At 40.5% G+C, this 21,428-nt stretch overlaps 1 protein-coding gene across 2 annotated transcripts in view; it reads left to right on the forward strand.

Annotated features, from left to right (window-relative positions):
- Positions 1 to 21,428, forward strand: part of chchd3a (coiled-coil-helix-coiled-coil-helix domain containing 3a) — an 80,035-nt gene that overhangs the window by 27,040 nt on the left and 31,567 nt on the right. The window lies entirely within an intron of this gene.

Here is a 21,428-nt window from a genome sequence, read left to right on the forward strand (position 1 = left end):
GGTGAGGTTGAAACCAGCCTCATCCACAAAGATAATTTCAGGTGGAACAGGCCAGCCTTCAATCTCAAAGATTCTCTGCAAAACACATCAAAACACAATAGAGTATATCACTACCCTGAAGCACAGTTCAAGAGGGCACAAATGGCAGCATAGACTGCTATACTGTGATGGTGCACAATACTTCATACAATATCAAAAGTCATACCTGAACATTTTCCACTCGTTGGTCTTTTACCCTGTCAGTTTCGTTCAAAAGGGACGCGGTACACCTGTTTCATCCGGAACCGATGCTTTCGGAGGATGCGATCAATTGTGGAAAGGCTGATGGAATTTATTCCTTGAAAATGATTATTATCCTCAATCACTCTCCTTTGAATTTCTCGCAGGCGGATTACATTATTGGCAATGACCATGTTTACAAGCTCCCTCTCTTGCTCCTCTGACAAAAGCCTTAACTTCCCACCACCAGATGGTCATCTCTGTATCCTACAAAAATAGAAGCACACATTACTTAAATTTTATGGATTTATTTAGTATTACAGAAGCATAGTACAACAGTGCATGTGATGTCAAAGCACAGAGTACAGCACTCAAAAGTTACTGTACAGAGCAGTCGTACTGTAAGTACACCTACCTGTTTTCCTACCTGAAGGTTCTGATGATGGAGGCGACAGTGAAGCGACTCAAATTAGGCTGGACTCGTTGCCCTCATGGTCATGCCATGGACAAGAACATGGACCACTAAAGTGGCTCAAATTTCATCCGAGACTGCTTGTCTCCTTGCCCTTACTCCTACTCCACCTCGTCTTTCACCACGTCCTCCTCTTCTACCTCGTCCTTCACCATGTCTTCCTCCTCTCCCTCCTCGCCTTCCTCCACCACGTCCTTGTCCTCCTCCTCCTCCTTCTCCTTCTCCTTCACCACGTCTTCCTCCTCTCCCTCCTCGCCTTCCTCCTTCACCACGTCCTTCTCCTCCTCCTCCTCGACCATGTCCTCTTTCTCTTCCTCTTCCTCTCCCTCTCCCTCCTCGACCGTCATTTCTCTGTGGATCCATTGTTCCAAAACTCAATGAACTGACTCTGACCATTTTATCTATCTGTTGAAAGATTGGTGAAAGATTCTGATTGGTGTGTGATCAATTTTGACTCGTAGTGTTTCCACCTGGGTAATTGTGTGCTAATTGAGCTTCAGCTGTGCTGACTTGAGTGAGCAAAATTGAATGCTGTGCTTTCTAAATGACAACATGGTGTAGGCAATGAGAAATTAAGGGATTTTTGTGTAGAGTTTTGCAGTAACAGTTCAACAAATCTGACTCGTGTCAAAACCAGGGAATAGTGTTCATAGTTTAGTGAAATGGGTGTGCTTTTTGAAAAATTGCGTTATGGTTTTGAACTTTTAGTTTAAAAGCCTGGTTATAGTGTTTAAGCAATAGAAAAAAACTAATAGAATCCGACGGGTTATCAGTGGAGGCGCAGTGCCGTTCGCACCACTCATGTAATTGTCAAGTCAGACGCTTCCACACAGCCACTGTTCTTTTCAACTGGAGTTGGACTTTTCTGTTTTAAAAGGCAGTCTCTCACCCAAGATGTCTCCCACCCATTGTCTTTTCACTCCGTTTGTCCGCTACCCACAGTGAACTCATCTTTGATGGAACATAAAACATGTTCTTAAGGTCTTTTGTGCCTGTCTGTCTTTCTGTCCCTCAGTGTCTCAGTGTGAGGTTGTATTTCTTTTTATTCAAAAAAAGAGCAGAAATGTATATTGCTAAGATTAACTTGAAATATGAGCATGTATAGTATTTTTTTAATTTCACAAGGTGCTTTTAAGTACCCCTCTCGTTAAGATCGAGAAAGAGCTCCAGGGAGAGGTCGTGGTTTACTGTAAGCACATAATCTGGTGGCTGATAGATCTTTAAGTGGTGATTTTCCTAGTAAACCTGTCAACAACTTATGTATTGTCTTATAGACTACACTGGTATGTCCTTGAGCAATAATCACTATATAAGATTAAGATTACTTTTCCTTTTTTTAACTGTCTTTATTCTTGTTTTTATACTATGTTTAGCCTGTTGGCTGAATATCACTACACAAAAAAGTGTTATGTTTTAAAATAATAAATATAGGTTGTTAGGAAAACTGATATGTGTAACATTGCTCCTTTTCCTCTGTTTAACTCAAGTAAATTAGCGAAAATGAAATACTTCCTAGTAGACTTTATTGTAAGTATATGTGAGTGACACATTATTCTGCTCTGCTCAAAGAAAATTACTCTTTCTGAAATAAGTAAGAGTGTTTTAGAAACTCCTTGATTTATCTCGGCCCACTAGCTGTTCTGGTGTCAAAATAAATGATGTTGTTTTTTCAGTATTGTGGGAACTAGAAGTAAAGCAAAATCAGTGATTTCTTTCTCAACAGATTACACATGATAAAATACGTGATGAAAATGTGAAAAGACTGTAATTGTCAACTGTATAGTACTGAATTGTTGAGTTTTAACACAAGCGTAATAGCCATCACTAACATACCTACAGTCTTTCGGCCCGAATCGGCTACCCGGCCCGCCGGCAGTTACTGCTCACTGCTGTGGGTGTGTGCTTTGTGCTGTCTGTCACAGTGGCACCGATCTGCACTCTTCTCTGCTCAGGGGGTGTGTGCTACTGTGCTACCAGCCATAGACCGCGTGTGCTACTAGGTTAACTGCTAACGATAGTCTGTTGCTGTGGAGCGGCACTTGTTCTTCAGCTCGTGGGGCGTGTGCAAATCTTTTAGTAAACGTGCTAGAGAACTTGCACTGCTGCAAAAACAATCTGTCGAAGCCCAGCAGCTTGTTCTTCTCTATACAGGGATATAATGCAACAAATGTCCCCAAATGGGCTTTAACCAGTGAGTTTGCAGTCTGTATGTCTGGGCCACCTAGATGCCCTGAAATAGTGTTTTTGAAATGTGAGCAGTAAGAAAAAGGCGTTGAAACAAGGTGCTGTCTTATATGACGATCTGTAGAAAATAACAAAAAGATTGCTATCCTTTTAACCTTTTTTTGTCGTATAGAAAAGTGCTTTGTGTGTGTATATGTGTATATACAGTATATGTGTGTGTGTATGTATATGTATGTATGTATGTATATATATATATACACACACACACACACACACACACACACACACACATATATATATACATACATACATACATACATACATACACACACACTGTATTAAGTCAGAATTTAGATGTCATTGCATCTGCAATTTTATTGCACTTCAAATTGTTTAAATTTAACTTGAATTACCTGAGCCCTACTCTCATGTTCATTGCTACTTGTCTATGGCAGCTGTAGTTGTTGTGTTCTTTGTCCAGCGTAGTATTGATTTGCCCTCCTCATTAAGATACAGGTCACGGTGAGCAGCAGGACCCCATACAGTCCCCCTTCTACTTCACACACAATGAGAGCGTTGCTGTGAGCAGTTGTGCCTCCCCATGCTCAACTATAATGACCATAACCATAGCTGCACCAATTACAGTGACACCCATTCTGGAGAATTGCCCTGAGACATGGGGTTAGACTCGGGTTGGGTTAGCGTTTAGATTTTATTGATTTAGATTCTGCTTGTTATTGTGTAACGCTTTTTTTATTTTTATTTTTTATTTTTTAACCATATTAAGTACTGAAAGAAAACGAAATGCCTTTAATTTCAGCATATTTTAGGGAGCTATTGACAGTAATTAGCCATAAATTATATTCATTTTGTGATTATTTTTGGTAAAATTAGCTAAAATAAGAAGAATGCAACTATTCTCCTCCTTGTCATACACAAGTTGAGTGTCCATTGTTCTATACATGTTTTTACTGGAGTTGAATGATCCTTGTACTGTCTTTTCATATACTAGTGTGACTATTGTAGCTGTGTTGACCATACTGTCAACTTGCTAACCTGAAAATCAAGCGAGGATAATAGCTTATCTTGTCTGAAGTATGTTGAAGCAAACAATTTTTCAAATCTATTCATGTAGCAAATGTTGTTTGGCATCTTAACTTGTCATTTAATGCAATGTAGTTGTGTTTAAATATAAATCAGAGCGGTGCCAAGTGTAGCCAGGGTCCTAGATGGTTTCTACCACCCTAGTGGGAGTGCTTGTCCTTCAGGTTTTTCCACCAGTAGTCACTCCCCTCCCTGTCAGGCTGACTTGACTATCAGTAATTGAAACTTCACCGCAGTGTAGGCAGGGGTGTGTGTTGTCTTGTACATTGTTGTTGGGTTCCTGGGGTTCTGTTGTCTGAGGGGAACATGTTCAGTGTCAGCGCTCACACATGTTCTGCCGCTCAGGGGGCAGTAAAAGAAAAGGGGAACACCGGCGTCCACGAGGGGTTTACGGTAGTTAGGAGCACAGCAGTATATTTGAGTTTTTGGCATAAACTCATGTTGCATGGTGTTTTCAGCTTGCCTTCTTTGACCAGCTGTTTGGAGCATAGCAAACAAGCAGATACAATTACTGTTTGAATGATTGCCATTTAAATGAGCCTTTGATTATCTATAGTTTTTTGGGATGTTGTATTTGTCTTTTTTTATTTCACTCTTTATGTGGATGGAATATGCCTGCTTGTCTAGTAGAGGTGTGAATCTTCACTAATCTTTCGATTTGATTACAATTATCATGTCAGCGATTGAGTTCGATACGATATCTCGATGCATCACGATGCGTCAAATACATTTTTCTATTAAAGCCATATAAGATATTTAATTCATAGCTTTTCAAGCTTCAAAAACAAAACATTCTGCAGTGCTCTAATACTAAATAAATTGGATACATAAAACTACAGCACTGAGCACATGGCACATTAAATTGTAAACAGAAATAATCGATTATGAGCCTGCCGATTATCGATGCAGCATCGTCTATGTCCACGATTCGATGCATCGATTATTTGATTAATTTCAACACGTTTATTGTCTAGAGCAGAAGAAAAAGCTTTAATTGTCGAGATCACAGTGGCCTTATATAACCAAGGGTCTATCTGGTAAAATTCACACTGAAAAGAAAATATTTGTAACACTTAACACTGCGTTGTTTTGTCTCCAACATACTTGGCAACCTAATAAAGACAGACTTTATCTTCTCATCATGTGGTCATTCAGAATCATTTCTGGATGAGTGTGATTTAATGAGCAGCCAGCCCTGTGTGGAAAAACTCTGATTGTTGGCTTAATGCGGTCAAGATGGCCTCATCAAGGAGTTACTTAGTAGACTCATTACACACAAATAAACCCTTTAATTAGAGAACAGGTCAATTAGTGATTCATTTCCCAACAACCTCAATTAGGAATGTGATTTTTTTTTTTTTTTTTTTTTGCAGATACCTGGTGTAGTCAAAGCAGAAAAGACCAGTGAGTGAATTAGCTCAATATAAATGTAATCTTGTCTTTATGAACGGTCAAATGAGTTTTGACGGAGAGATATACTAGTACACAAGTCATACACTTATTTACAGTCCACAGCCATCTGTCAGTCTACTCATCTGTGTTTTAATGAAATCACAGACTTCCGCCGTTGCCTCTTTTGATTTCAACGACTCTGCTCCCTTCGGAGCCAAACTGGCCCAGTGGCCAATCAATCACTGGCCACAGCGTTTCACCGAGACACAGGCTCTAACCCCCGGGCAGACTTTTCAATCAAACCTAGAGTCATCAATCTTTCCAAGTTCCAAACAGTGGCCTAGGTGGGGTCTACCTGGCGGCAATGGTTTTGTCTACTGTTGGCAACTGGTCTAAAACACTTCAATCTTACATTTACTTTTTTTCAGTTTAAGACCTTAAGCTAACACTCACATTGAGAAACACTAGGCAACAGTATAACATATATAAATATGCAACAGAAGGATATCTTTAGATTTGTGTAAGTCACTTGATAACCAAAAAATAAAACAAAACTGTTTAATTGTTTTTATTTCCCTTGCAGATATTCTGATCTGATCATATCAAAGAGACATGCTCAAAACAAAAAAGGTAATCCTAAAAAAAATATCTAAAAATATAAGTTATGAGAGACACAGATGGAGACGTTTTACCTTTCTATCAGGAAATGTAAAGGCCATAATTAATAATTCACATAGTAGTTAAAGCATCCACACATAACGGTGAAACCAATTAAAAGCTTTTTTTTATTTATTTTTTTTTTAGTACCACCTCCGTCGAGGTTCCAAGCGAGCTGAGGCGATACCAAAAGGTGACGTGAAAACCTGCAGACTACTGATTGGTCAGAGAGAATCGTCACTAATCACTGCGTCATCATTGCTAGCGACAGATGGCGGTGTCCTCAACAAAACCGCCATTTATCAGTAGTTTAGCCAGGTGTGTTTTTTTTTTTGGCTGCCTCCAGCTTATTTTGAAACAAAATTTGTCTTCTGGCTGTGGCAACAGCCACATGCCGAGAGTCATAAACAACACACCTTCGACTTTCTGTGTGTGTGTCGTGTTACGGCGTAGCTATGACGACTAGTCACGCTCCCCTCGGTACTAAATCTTCAATGGTCGAGCCGAGTAGAGTAGGGCAGGTACCACGTAATTGGAAAAATGCCAATAGACTGTTGTATAAAAATTATCGATGGAAAGAACCCTTAAACTGCATTTCTAAATATTAATACGGAAGTAAGTTCAATGTGAAAGGGAAATAAATGTTTGCTAATATGGAGTTGAGGCCCAATAACATAATTCATTTATTTTATTTGCCAAGTAAATTTACACACATGTGGAATGTATCCTCTGCATTTAACCCATCTAATAACCCTAATTAATTACACAAGAAAGAAACCCAATAGAAACAGGATGCTGATCTCCAGAGCCTTGTTTTACCTGTCATTGTTAATCATGCTTTTGTTGCTGCCTTTATTTTCGTCTTTATCCCTCTCTCTCTCACGCACACAGACACACACTAACACATACACTGTAGTGTATATACCAATAGCTAATGTGATGTTCCATGATTTTTCCACCACCTCGGCTTTCACAGCAAGGGATAATACAGCATAACAAGAATGTTTGTTTGCTCCATACGCACGCGCATACACACACACACACACACACACACACACACACACACACACACACACACACACACACACACACACACACACACACACACACACACACACACACACACACACACACACACACACACACACACACACACCATGTCCATCCTGTCAAAGCTCCTGGAGAAAATCAGTGCCTACTCTTTCCTTAAACTGTGTTCCATTTGATGCTTGGCTGGCTTGAAAATGACTTTGGGTAAAGCTTAAAATTTTAAATGCAGAAAGTCCCCCTCTGCTCACCCAGGCACTGCGCTCCCATCCACCCCTCTACAAAACTGCAGTCTCAGGCAAATGTCCTGCTCATTTTTTGGGGGGTGAAATCTTGTGTGCTTCTTTGCTGTTGCATTTTAGATACAGCCGACTGGACCCTGCTGATAATGGGCTGACAATTTAATTTCCCAGGTATTAAAGGAGACTTGCTGGGTTTTGAATTGGTGTCCGTTGGTGGTATCTCAAAAAAATAGAGAGGGAAATAAAATAAATATAAAAAACATTTCTGTTTCTCTAAACTTATTATTTTTTCTCCACATCACAGAGTATAAAGAAGATTGGGGATAGAAAAGGTCCTCATGTATTTTTTTACTTTGAATGAGATAAAGAGAGGTAGTGGCACACTGTGATTTACATATATTGTGGATTTGCTCAGCTCACCAAGAACAAATTGCATCTTTGACTCCAGTTCTCTGAGCTGTTGTAAGCACAACTCCTGCCAGGCTTGATGTAACTGGATTTAAGAGATTTGTCAGTCTGTTTGATTTGTATGAAGGTAAAAGTTCTTTTTTTTCAGTTTTTTTTTCTCTGTATATGTGTTATGGAAGAGGTAAGGGTGATGTGGCATAAATCACAGATCAACCCAAAAGTAAGGGGTACCTTCAACAAATAGGACCACCAGCTTTTTCCTCCTCAGATTGTTTCTCCAGTTTGTGAAGAATCAAGTTTTCCCCCCAGTCTGGCTGGGGTTTATGATTTATTTGTTGGCCACACACTTTGATTGGTGACACAATACTTAACTATTTTTTGCCTGTTGATATCAAAAGTCTTCTCTTCAAAGTGTTAAGAGAAAAAGAGCAATAATGCAACCTCTTATAGGTTAGAATTTGGGGGTGATTTTGTGGTCTTTTAGATAAACTCTTATATCACTGTGGATTTACACCTTACAAACTATATTCCCTCCACAATGATTAATTATTTAGGTCACTGAAAAAGTACAAACAACATGACAATCGGCTATGTATTTTTTATTTTTAGTTGCCTTTTGGAAATGCAAATCTTTCAACAACCTTCAGTTGTTTTTTTTTTTAAGTTCAGTGCATGAGGTAGAGGCATGTTTTGTCTTTGTGTGAAATTAAGTGAGCAGATATTCTTCTGCACCACTGCCCCTTTGATTGACTATACATATGTGTCCATTTGTTTTCTTTCTCCTTCCTGTCTTTGGAATGCTCCCTATTTCACGTCTTGAAGGGTGTCCACTCAACCGTTCTTTACATATTGGCAGCCCTAACTCACCCCTGCCCAGGGTGTGGTGCCCACACACCATGCCAGCATTAGGGTTAGACAGGAGGTCAGGCTCTAATTGGCATGGCCCATGGCTGGCACTCTGTGCCAGGCCCTTACCCTGTCAGCTAATTGGCACTGCAAGCGGCCAGCGACGGGGCTGGGATACGGAAGCGTTTCGATTGATGGATGGATACTGGTGTCTGGAACACTTCTTTCTGACAAGAGAGCCTTTACAGTCAATTTACTGCCTCAGCCTCAGTGGGCGGTGTATGTATTTATGTATTTATCCTCATTTGTTATAAACATTTTGGAAAGCTGACCAGAAATATCTTATTGTGCTGTGCTCTTTTTCACCTTTGTCTAAGCAGTGAATGCATTTGACTTATGTAAACAGAAACTAATTACCTAATAGCACTTTCAGCACAATGCATAATTTTTTTGTGGGCATTTCCACTTTTAATGAATAGGACAGGTGAGATATGAAAGGGGAAAGAGAGAGAGAGAGAGGGGGAAGACATGCAGGAAACCGTCACAGGTCGGACTCAAATCCTGGACCTTCCCCTTCAAGGCATACACCTCTACATATGTGCGCCCGCTCTACTAACTGAGCTAACCTGGCCATGATTTTTAAGTTTTTAAGTTTTTTAGGTTTGACTTTTCTTTTTCCTATATGTATTTCACGTCACTATTAGTGAGTGTAGCAAGATTTTTTTTCTTATGAATTATAATTTCAGCCATTCATTGCAGCTAAAGACACGTATACAGCGACTGCTTAACTGTCATTTAGTAAAAAGTTGATTTCTTTTTCTGGTCAAAGTGATTGCAATAACAGCAATTATCATGTTAGTGATTTTAAGAGTGAACCTTGGCAGGTTTGAACTGATTTTAACAGGGTTTAATGGATTTTAGAGTTTTCAGAGTGAGAAGCAGTAGATAAACAGTGAATTTGAATGCCTATTTGTTGTTTGCCATGGTTTTATTTTGTGTGGTTGCATATTCTCCAATTTGACTCCTTTTTCTAGGGCCTTGTACTAACATAAATTCTGTGCATTGGTAGAGAGAATATCAGAAAAAACGAGATCAGTACAAGAAACGGACAGTTACTAAAAGGTGCAAATCATTTTTGGTGATGAGCCATGCAACTGTATTTTAGAAAATGTAACATGTTGAACCTGACATTTCTTCCCTTCATGTCAGTGGTACAGCTGGGAATGTAATAGTCGCAACCTCTTTGCAGCCTATAGTATTATTGAGAATAGTTTGTAATATTTTCTTTTTGTTTCCTAACCTCTCTCTTTCACTCATCCTAGCTGAATTGGCAAGATTTTTAAGTGCAAAGGTTAGAAAAGCAAGCATTCTGAGTTAACTTGTGTTACTTGTGGCTCAGTGCAGTAGATGTGTTGGATGTGTAATATGACACATATTTTCTTTTGAGCTCATCCCTTTCCCTTTTCTTGGTCTTTCTCTTTTTTTTTCCTGGCTCTGACAGGAGAGTGGTATTAATGAGGTTCTATAGTATTGAACAGTCAGCTCAGCTAATAGTGCTTGAGGTAGAGATTTTGATTGAACGATGGAATGAACTTCAACATATGGAGGGAACAAAGAGAGGGGAGTCGGGAGCAGAAAATCTGGATGAGATGTATAATCTGTGAGAGAATGGAAAGAGGATACAAGATAGGGGGAGAAATAGAGAGCAAACAAACCAGAAAACCAAATTGATCCACAAAGCAGTTTTCAAAATAGGTAACAACCTCTAATTAGGAAACAAACAAATCCAAAGCAGTTCTAAATAACTACAAAAAACGTGTAAACTTTAAACACATTTCAAATAATCTGGGAGGAATAGCAACAACATAGCACTGTATCTGCATGCAGGAATTATTTTGATGAAATAAGAATATTTATTTACTCATTAATGCGATTTGACATGTAGGTGTAAAGGATCATACTTACAAGTCAATGCATCATCATTCAGATAAAGAGGTTAGCAGATTAGAGGTGACCCTGAATCTGCTGACATGGGCTTGGACAGAAGCTGAAGGTCGACTGTGGCCCCCTCCCGGCTTCATCAGGCCTGGGAAGACCACCTGCTGCTGGGTGGAATGAATATGCATTGATACACAGCATGTGCACTGAGATATGTATAGTATGCCCACAGCCATAATCAAACAAGGATTCAGTCACTTGCATATACACTAGGATGGATTTTAACATGCAGATGGATCCAGGTAAGGCTTCACATGCTGCAGGTACATGTACACTGACGGGTCAGGCACATGCAGCTTGAGTTATCCACAAGGTCCAATGTCAGCAACATATCCTCGGGCTGTCTTTCTCCCACCTGCATGTCTTCCCCTTATGTCTTTCCTTCCACATTCCTCTCACCTTCTTTCTGCACTAGGTTGTTCCATCTCTCTTCCATCAACTCTCTCTCATTCACTTTGCTCCCTAGGGACATCTGTTGTCCAAAGACAATATGCCCCTATCTACTCTCAGGTTTTTTTTCCACTGTGTCCTCTGCTGTCAAGTAAAGCCATAGGTTTATGTGTCTGAATGAATGCGTACTAGCATTCGCGCCACCACCTTCTCCCAGAATCCCATTACTCTCACTGCTCAGATGTTAAAGGGATACTTCACCGATTAGCATTAAGCTTTGTATCAGTAGAAACCCGGTAGAATTTTCGAAAGACCGTGCTTCCCTCCCTCATGTCCCCCTGAGGCGATACTTCTCTGTATTGTGTGTCTGGAAAAAAGCCTCTGATGATGCAAAAATCGCCATTTTAGTCGTTGGAGGTATTTTTGGCCCAAGGCTATGGACTACAGCCATAGTACAGCCAGCTAGTTCCGCATGTTTTCAACCCGCCCATGGGGGTTGGGACTCACTCCCAGAATTTCAAGAATAGTGTAGACACATAATAGTGTCAGCCATCTTGAAGCTAAGCTAACAGGCTGTTGCTCTGTGGAGAAAGCTGAGTAATTAATTCATACTTTAGTAGGCTACACACGATGGCGGAAGGTAGTTTTGAAGCTCCAAAGCACACATCCGGATGGACTATTTATTGTTGCTGGTGATTTCAACCACGCAAATTTCAAGAAAGTTCTTATATTCTACCTTCACCTCACGGTGAACCTAACTTACAACAATCAGTTCTCTGTTACAAGTCTATTTATGTCCTGTCATCTGTCCTGTGCCTTGTCTGGCTTAACTATGCTATACTTTAAGTAGTAATTGCACTTTATGTATAGTGTGTGCACTAACTGTATGTATGTTGTTTTTATATGATGTCATTTTTATAAAATGTCGTTTTTATATATTTTAAATGTGTAACACCACTTGAGCCACGGTGAAACGTTGTTTTGTTTCACTATATACAGTGTATATAGATGAAATGACAATAAAACCCACTTGACTTGACTGCCTCTCTGTAACCGGTAGGCGTGGCTTAGGGGTGGCCTTGTAGTGAAGCAAAACAAGTGCATTCTGGGAGTTGTGTTTCATCCACATGAGCCAAAAACACATTTTCTGGCTTTTCTCGGTCTAGAAGGCACCAATTTCTAAATATATTTCACATTTCTACTACTTAAATGGCCCAATTTAAATACATAGTCATCTTTCCAGTGGTGAAATATCCCTTTAAACAGAGTTGCAGTGTTGCCAGATCTTGCGAGACAAATAAGCAACCAGGCCTGTGAAAACAAGCGACTTTTTCTACGGAGCCCCCTAGGTTCCGGGTAGAGAAAAATAAATAAACTGTGTGCACGGTTTTCTATGTGGACAGATTGGTAAACTGTGCGCAGTTTTGCAAAACTATACACACGGTAGTTTATTTATTTTTCTCTCCCCTGAGCTTCAGGACAATGATCACAGGAGTTAGTTAAACCACCTTTTTAACATTATTTAACATTAGAAAACTGATGGATATCTAATATAGACTGATGTACCAAGTACATTATATACACAGTAAAACTCTGATAATTAAAATTTGCGCACACAAATAAATATCATCCTGAATTCACAAATTCGTTATTTATTATTTCAGGGACTGCAGAAGATCCCATTTTTAAATAACTATAACCCAGAAACAGGAAAAATTATTGATAATCTTAGTGTGCAGATATACAGTGGCTCCTGCTCTGATAAACAAATGAGTGAGTTAGAAAAGACTTAAATAAACTAAACTGGTTTAAAAACCATTCCAGTCAAAACTATTTGAACAGTTGAGGATGAGGCTTGGTCTAAAACACTTTAGCCTCATATATATGAAGAATAACAACACCATTATCTTTCTCATCCCTCACTGACGTTTTCCTAAACAGAAAAAAACCGATTGCCCTGCTCTGCCTCTGATTGGCTAGTACTCGTTGCCATCTGGGTCAGAGCCAATTAGAAGCAGGATGTGGGTGGGAAAAAACTCTGCTGTCTCCTGTGTGTATGGGGAAAAGGGAGGGACAGACGGAACAGGCAAGACAAACTCCTACATTTACCAATATTTGTAAGCGACTTTACAGAAAAACAAGCCCAAAGTCGCTTATAATAAGTGGACTTGGCAACACTGCTGAGTTGTGGTCAGGAATTATAAGTGAGTGGTGGTTTTATGTCCAAACAAAACCTGGATCCTGAAAAAGAAGCTCCAAATAACCATAGTTAGTAGTACTAATACCTTCCTTTAACTAAATGAGACAATTAATCATGACAGTCTAGCTCTCTTAATTATTTGGTGCCCTTAAGCAAGTCATTAAACCCCCAACTCAACCCCAACCCTTTCGCTCTGACATGTCTATAGTGTGTGTGTGTAGGTGTAGGTATGTGTGTATTTCAGGAATCACAACAACAGAGTGTATTGAATTTCCTCAAAATGCGATTAATAAAGTGCTTCTCATTATGGACAAGATTCTCCATCTGATGTTGTTGTTGGCTTGGCCACACTCCTTTTTTCTTTCTGCCTTCATGTATGTCTGTATCTAGCTTCCTCTCTACAAGCACCAAAGTATCTACTCCCTTCCTTTCATGCTCCGCCCCTTTGTCCCCATGTTCCCATTCTTCTCTCGGCATGGCCCCTGTTCCCATCTTGGCTGAGACTTACTTCATACATGCCCCCCATGTCTCAGTAATGAACCCACAGCTCTTCATCTCTCCTCCGTCTTCTCCTGTGTGTTGGACATGACAGATGACTGGGGACCTCCAGAGGTTCGCTCCCCAGGGCTCTAGATAAAGGCAGCTCCAACCACAAGATGATCAATCAATCAGTTTACACCGCGGGCACCCGATCAGCCAATTAATCAATCCCGGAGCCAGCAGATGTTGTTGCCGTCCCTCAGCAAAGGAGCTGGCAGTGGAGCAGTGGAGGTGGTGTCTCCAGCAAAGGCCGAGGGGCTTGAAGTGTCATGTAGTAGAAAGGAAAGTCATTTTTCATGTTTCTACCAGGATTTCAACCTTTTGTGGGCTCACTTGTCCCATTCGTTTTCACTGGACGATTTTTCTTTACAAGCATTTCCTATGATATTCCCTGCTTTTCATTCTTGAGAACATCTTAAAGCAAGCATGTTACTACTTATCTTTTATAAGCTTATAATTATCTTATGATTACTATGAACCTCGCTTTTTATATCCTTCCCGAAAATAAATTAGTATATTCTTTAAACATCTCCACATTTGGGAGAAGTGCAAAAGAGATATAAATGTGTGAGTGGGTTGACGCCCCTGTGTCAGCATCATTAAGGCCAGCTGGTTCACATCAAGCCTTCTGTTGACCCCTGTTCACAGGCAATGAGCTACAGACTCCACAAGGACACTTCATTTTAATGTGCCCTTAATCAGCCAGTAGTTAAGATACACGCACAAACATTGAGACACCCACACTCACCACCTACACCTCTTGGCCTTTGGTCCCTGTCTTGGCCCCTCGGTGCCTGTCCTGGGTAGGTCAGCCCTTTGACCCACCAGGTCATTGCGTCATTACTCACTGTACTAAGAGATCCCCTGTGAGAGTAATTCTGTCTGCAGCCTGTGGCTTTGATGTCTTTTTCTACCAGGCTGCTCCATGCGTCAGTCATTTGTTTGCCAAAGATCAAGTCAAGTTACTAAAGTTTGCAAACATATATAGGAGTATTAACGTACCATTATACGTTCTTGTACAGGGTTTGTGAAAACAGGATTTTTCAAACATTTTTTTAACCTTGCTAGAATCAGATGCAAACATTTATGCAAACATGAGTTACCTGAACTGACGAGTAACTTATTTATTGTTTTGATGATCAGCCACTTTGCTACATATTGCATGCCAACAGACACCTGGTAAGCAGCATCTGGACACTGCTGCTGTGCTGGCATAAACACTGGTTCCACAGCAAAAGCAAGTGTCAAAACAATATGTGCATAAAAAATAGACACATATTTACAGCATAATGGTCAGAAGGTAATTGCTTCAGTCAGAGCTTCTTAGCACAGCCAGCTTGTTCCCAATGATTAATCACTGCTCTTTTTGACTTTATTTCGACTATTCCCAGCTCCACTGACATAAATCCCTGTGAAGCGGGCCACAGGATGCTGCATTATTATGTTGTGACAGGGTGGCCATGCTGTCAAGTTTGTTTCGGGGCGTCCTTGTGGTCCAGCTGTCTTAGACGTATGTAACTGATTCAAAAACAGCCTTTGTCCCCATGTTTCCTGTTGCTCTGTATAGTGGACTGTTAAAACAATAGCCAACTCAACTAACCTTATAGGGTGTATTTCTTTTCTTTGTTGGTCGTACCATCAGAGTCAACAGAGCAACTGAACTTCATCCATCACATATAAGAATTGGTACTAGAATTAGAAGGAAAGAAAGCCTTTGACACTTACTACATTTTAAAATTGTTGCCATGATAAGAAGATAAATCAGGCATCATATGATGGCTTGTTGTTGGTCTATGTTGCTTTCTTACTTCAAACTTACACCACCTTTCCGAATATTTCGTGACTTTTTGAAAATGGTATTCTGACAAGCTTGTCTTTATGCTGAGATTGAACAGTTGTGTGGAGTTGAAAAAGTAGTCAGGATTCTTCTCTTAAGCGGTCTTTTTTTATTCTGTTATTCTACTACTACAGTCAGTTTTTGTGAACAGCTAATAACACTTTAATCATCACTTGCCATATTTAGACCACAAGTTGTACGAACTAGTTTGTTTAAAGCACATCCGGCCTTTACAAAACAGAACACAGGACAATGTTTTTATGCACTCTCAATCTCAGTTAATTTGGTATGCAACTGCATTCAAATGTCATCACACTCACTGTTGAAATGAACCAAATTGAATCGGTTCAATGGGTTCAGTTGAATTAAACCAAACAGAACAGCTATGACGGTAGGCAGTTGGTTAAGTAAAGGCTCATTTTTAAGTGATGGCCAACTTAATCAATATATGAGCAGGTCTTTCACATACAAAGTATTACTTTCTGATAATTGTGCAATTAATTTCGATTTATTTTGAATACAGCATGTTTGATAACATTCACTAGATACAAGCTGAATTTGATTCAGCGGCCTGAGAAAAACGTAACACTGAACCCTGTAGCAGGATTGTTAGTAATAAAAAGTTGCATGTTTCTCAGCCATCAGTATGCGTTTGAAGAAGTGCTTGACAGTGTGTTTGTCCTTTAGTGTTATCAGTCAAGGTTAAGCCCATTAACTGACCACACTTTATCTGACATGATTATATCGCTCGTAACCCTACCACCTCCCGTGGAGACTAATAGCTAGCCTTGAACCTAAGTGTTATTGCAGCTCAGTAAAACCACATGCTAATTAACCAGCCAAAGTGAATGGTTTCCAATGAAGTTTTACAGCTACTGCTACCAGGACTTATGTTTTATTAGTGACTCTTAAGGGTAATGTGTAAAACCGCCAGTAAGGTCTGTGTTAGGTGATATCATTTTACACTCCATCACTTAGATTTGATCTGCCAGTGATAGCTTTTAAAGATAGAGTTGCAATGGTTGTAGAGGCAGTTACAGGATGTGCCAAGGGTGTGTGTGTGTGTGTGTGTGTGTGTGTGTGTGTGTGTGTGTGTGTGTGCGTGTGTGCGTGTGTGTGTGTTTCTATACACACTGCGCGTGTGCGCGCTTTGTATGGGTTCATTTTTGGCTGCAAAAAGTAAGAAACTGTTTTTTGTCAAACCCCTCTTTTAAAATATTCTCCTATCTCCTTGATATGACAGTTCTCGCAACAGCTGTCAAAAAAAACTGTTCTCCTTCCAACTATCTTGTCATCCATATTCCATCCACACTTTGACCCATCTCTCCCTCTCTTTCATCTTCTCTACCCCATGAACTTCCCCTCCCTTCCCTCTATCCATCTCTAACCTCCCACATGCCACCTACACCTCCGCCGTGCCAATTAACACCAGAGCACGGTCACATTGTGCTGCCCTTTGACCCCCTCCCTGCTTCTCGAAGCACACAGGGCCCGAGGCCCGCTGCTTCAGTATTAGTTTGTCACAGGGCCCTGTCGCGCAGCTCTGTGATAGATGGGCCCTGGTGAGCAGCTCTGACCCACCGTGCTGCAGCACTCACTCGGATGGTGTGAGGGAGCATTGATTATGATGCTAGTCGTGACAGGGGTGAATCAGGGCTCAGCTGATGGTGGCAGGGGGAAGACAAAAGAGACCACGGTTATGGATGAGGTGCTGTTAGTTAATGTGAAGAGATTTGATTTGTGCTCTATCGATCATGGCATCTTGCAAGATTATTTTCATCTAGCGTGATTTATAATCATGTGGCGGACGTACAGTGTAACAGTGAATCACCTCATTGTTACAATGCAGAGGTCTCCATCATTGAAGTGTGAAATGAAAAATGTAATATGTACAGAATTGCTAATAGCGATTATCGGATTGTGGTTTTTTTTCTTGTAAGAAGAAATTGCCTTTTTTTTTATTAAACCTTGTGGTGCCAAGCCTAAATGTATGCTGTTGGCAATTGGTTTTGTAAACTTTGAACTAAATTGAATTTTATCAAAAGATGTATCACTTGTTTAAGTCGATGGTTCTTCACCTGGGGGCCAATACTCCCCAAAGGTGTTGCAATGTATTAGTTGTAATGATAATTAATGGTATAGGAGATAATCAAAAACCTATTTATTTCACACAAAATTATGTCAATTTTTTCAAGCTTGTCTCTAATAGTCATATACCTTTTCTTGTAAAATACTGGATCATTTTACCCTTTCAGGCCTCTAAAAGCTATTCAAAAGGAACAATTTAAGGGGAAATTATTTTCATTATACTGCTTACAACTAATAGACATGGTAAATGTATGACGAGTGGTGTAGACATGTTAGGAGGACACAAGTCAAAAAGGCAGAAAATCACTTAAGTCTTTACACTGAACATGACAGCTGATGTCTGCTGGTTTTATTTTATACTGTAAAAGTTGGATCAATTTCTAATTTTATCACCGCAAGGCCTCCAAATTAAATGACAAAATGCCAGTCCTCAAAAATTGCATATATATAATAATTTTTTTTATCTGATGCCCCATCAACATTATTTGTCCGTGCCTTACAAAAAAAAATCTGTTTTATGAAAGTTATGGTTTGGTTAGGTTAAGGCACAATATCGACTTGCTTAGGAAAGGATCGTGGTTTGGGTTAAAATGACCACTTCGTTAAGGTTAGGGCCTTAGGGGACCTTTGTTGTCACGGTTACAGGACAAAAACTACGTGGTTAAGCTAATGGAACAATTATGGTCATGGTTAAAAGAGTCCGACAGTGACTGTCAGCTGGAAATGCGAAACCCATGTGACCCGTCCGTCCACCATGACCTCGTCCTATACGTGGACTTTGACTCTCTATAACAATGTTAACCTGACTTCCTCCTTTGCTCCCTTCATAATTCTTATGGCTGCTAGAGGGCTTTGTCACTTGATTGTTAATATATAAAGGTCTTTATTATAACAGGGAGTCCTATACGTAGCCACACACAGTAAAAGTACATACTCACACATGCCGTTGCCCTAAGCCTGCTGATTGCTGCAGGCACAGAGTTATTTTTATTTCAGTCCCTTGGAATGCTTTAAAAGAAAAAATGAACGGAGAGAACACTTAAAACAAAAAAGCATATGTGAAAGATAATGGTGTATGTGAGCAAATCAGTGAGAAAACACGAGGTGGGGGGGCGGCCTGACGCAGCAAAATCCACCTGTTTTCATTCCTCTTCCATCCTCATCTGCTGTTCTCCTCCACTCTTGTCCTCCTCCGCTACTCCTCCGCCCTCGCTCCCAGCTCAAACTGCGGCAGTCGGCTAATTAAAAAACATGGCTGTCCTTAATTATTCTACGGCTGGCTAATTGATATTCACAGAGGCGTTCACCTCGCCTAAACGATCCGTTTAATCTGACCACCACAGTCTCACTCTAAACCGCCTGTCACCCCCAGCCATTGTGCTACTGTATTTGATAAGAGACCAGAGGGAGATGGATACAGGAGGGGCAATGTAAAAGTTTGCCGTTGATGTTAGTGTGGTTTTCTAGGCTACAAACAGCAGTGTATGAACTCTACTGGCTGTGCCAGAGTAATGACTTGCTGCAGAGGAAAATTAAACTTAGTCATTAGAATTAGTAAATAAATAAATTATCATTCTCAGGACATGCAAAGTTTTGAAATTACTCCGAAAATTAGGAAAACTCTTCAGGTGTCCCCTTTTTGTCTTGTTTCTTCCACTTAACATGTCTTCCTTTCTGCACTTTGTGATCCTTTTCTCTCTTTAACTTTTCTGTAAAGTTAAGGAGATGTCCCATCTAACAGCCAGTTCTCCATTCTTGACACCTCAGATGATAAATCACTTTTTGTTGTCCTCTTCCTTTCTTTGTCTCTTATCTCTGCGTGCTTTCCACTCTCAAGTTTATTTCAATTTTCTTTTCTAATTTTGCCCCCCCGGCTCCTCCACCCGTGACCACCTCTTCATTAGGGGAACAAAAGGTGCATGGGCAGTGGTGAAGTCTGTCCCATTGTTTGGCCTTTAGTATGATTAGATTATCTTTAAAGTCTGCTGAATGGGGTTAATCAGTTGGAAGTAATCCTGACACAGTGTGTGTGTCTGGGCCTGTCTGTGTCGTCAAAGAGGAGGGCCAACCTGCTTGCATGGAAATTGAACACATGCACGACTGCATGTATGCATAGACTTACACATAGACACACACAAAAGTGAGCAAAAAAAAGAAAATCCCTGGGCACACATTTCTGCCATAACCTCTCCTCTTTTAATGACCCCTTTAGTCTCGCCTTCAGCACACATTTATCTCTCCACCCGTTTTCTGTGGGTACAGCTGCTCCGGCTGGTGTGTGTATGTGCTGATGTGTGCGTTTCAGATCAGTGTCTGAGCCACTGTGTCCTGGCGTCTGTGTGCATCTTTTGTCTCTCTCTTTCTTTAGTCGCCACCTATCAGCGTAACATTGAGTTTGGACACACTCGTGACAGTACACAACCCCCTGCCAATCCTCTCCTATGTGTTTCCCTCCATCCCATCATCCCTCCCCTTTTCCTCTTAAATTGAGCTGTTAGTAGTTTTGGCACCTCGATAACGCATCGATAACACATTTCAAGGTCCTGATAGTGCTACTTCTAGTGTACTTACAGCATACTTTTAAGGGTGTACTTCAGGGTACATTTACTCATGCTATCATTTAGGTTTAAGTTTACCTCGATTCCATCATGAAGTGCAGGCAGCTTTAGCTTTTGTAATCACAGTGGCCACACAATCGCATTTCAGACATGTTGGGGGACACAGTGGAGACAATAGTCTGACCGCAACAACAAGGCTGGTTGGTGTTAGCTTGTAGCAGAGACAGTTACTTGTTGTTGTTACTTTACTGAGTGTTGTCAGAAATGTGATAAAGTGATGCTGTGGAGTGTTATTATTTTTTATTTTATTTTTTTACTATATCTGAATCTGGAGATGACATAATGGGTGTGTGTGTGTGTGTGTGTGTGTGTGTGTGTGTGTGTGTGTGTGTGTGTGTGTGTGTGTGTGTGTGTGTGTGTGTGTGTGTGTGTGTGTGTGTGTGTGTGTGTGTGTGTGTGTTTGTGGGCGCGAGCGCGCGTGTGTGCAGGTGTTTGCCTGTGTTGGTAGGTTTCTGTCTTGCGTGTAATGGGAAAGCTTGGAGCATCCCCTTGACTTTAAAACTTCCCCCACTCATCTCATGTGAACACAGCCCCTCGGTGACACTCCTCACCACTCCTCATCACAATGCATAGAGCATGCAGCTCCGCCTGCAGTCGCCAAACACAGATGGTTATCAGTGTAGTAAAGATTGGATGGGGTAATGCAATTTCTTTTTTTTTCTCGCTACGTTGTATTTTCTTCATACTCTGTCTCCTTCAACATCCCATAGTGTTTAAAGCAAAGGCTTCAAAGCTTCTCTGCGTGGCTGCTTTCCATAGAGACAGTCCTCTGCAGTATGGTCCGTTTGTACAGTGTGTCTTTGAGTTTGAAAGTATGTAACATGTATGTACATAAAAACATAGTTTATGGTCGTATATTATACATGTATTGTATGTGTACTGTATGCACTGTGTGTGTGTGTGTGTGTGTGTGTGTGTGTGTGTGTGTGTGTGTGTGTGTGTGTGTGTGTGCGCGCGCCAGTGTGAGAGGAGATTGAGAGAATGAAATGTGAGTATTCAAGCAGAACAGTGTGGCAGCCAGTCACCCCTACCCTCTGAATACTAAACCTTTCCAAATGTCACTTTGAAGAAGTTCATGGATGAATCAGTGCCTCTTTACACACTTTCTCTTCTTCCCTTTCTTGTTTTGTTTCAATGCTTCCCTTATTCAGGAGATTGGACGGAAGGTAAGTCTAGACTCCACAGT

This window comes from Perca flavescens, chromosome 23 (assembly GCF_004354835.1).
Source record: "Perca flavescens isolate YP-PL-M2 chromosome 23, PFLA_1.0, whole genome shotgun sequence".
NCBI classification, from domain to species: Eukaryota; Metazoa; Chordata; class Actinopteri; order Perciformes; family Percidae; genus Perca; species Perca flavescens.